This window comes from Penaeus monodon, chromosome 23 (assembly GCF_015228065.2).
Source record: "Penaeus monodon isolate SGIC_2016 chromosome 23, NSTDA_Pmon_1, whole genome shotgun sequence".
NCBI classification, from domain to species: domain Eukaryota; kingdom Metazoa; phylum Arthropoda; class Malacostraca; order Decapoda; family Penaeidae; genus Penaeus; species Penaeus monodon.
In genome coordinates, this window is record NC_051408.1 from 39,304,185 (window position 1) to 39,304,518 (window position 334).

Below are 334 nucleotides of genomic sequence, written 5' to 3' on the forward strand. Positions count from 1 at the left end.
ACCCATCTATCGTCCTAAGAATACTAAAAACTGAATTAAAATGAAAGAAAGGAAAACAGAGTGAACACTACACAAAAAACTGCTCTTCTACGCTTCTTGCACGATTAGAATATAAAAACACACACAAAAAAGGTAAACGTGTTAGAGTCATAACATCACCATGAACCGTTGGGAAACCGCGCCAAGGCCGAGGGGCAACGGAGGCATCAGACAGAAGTCATACTAGGAACAAAGTCGTTCTCTTTCTAGATTATGTTCAATTATGTTGATTTTCTTATGTTATTGTAATTATCGACATCATTATTATCATAGCAGATACCCAGCAGAAAAAAAA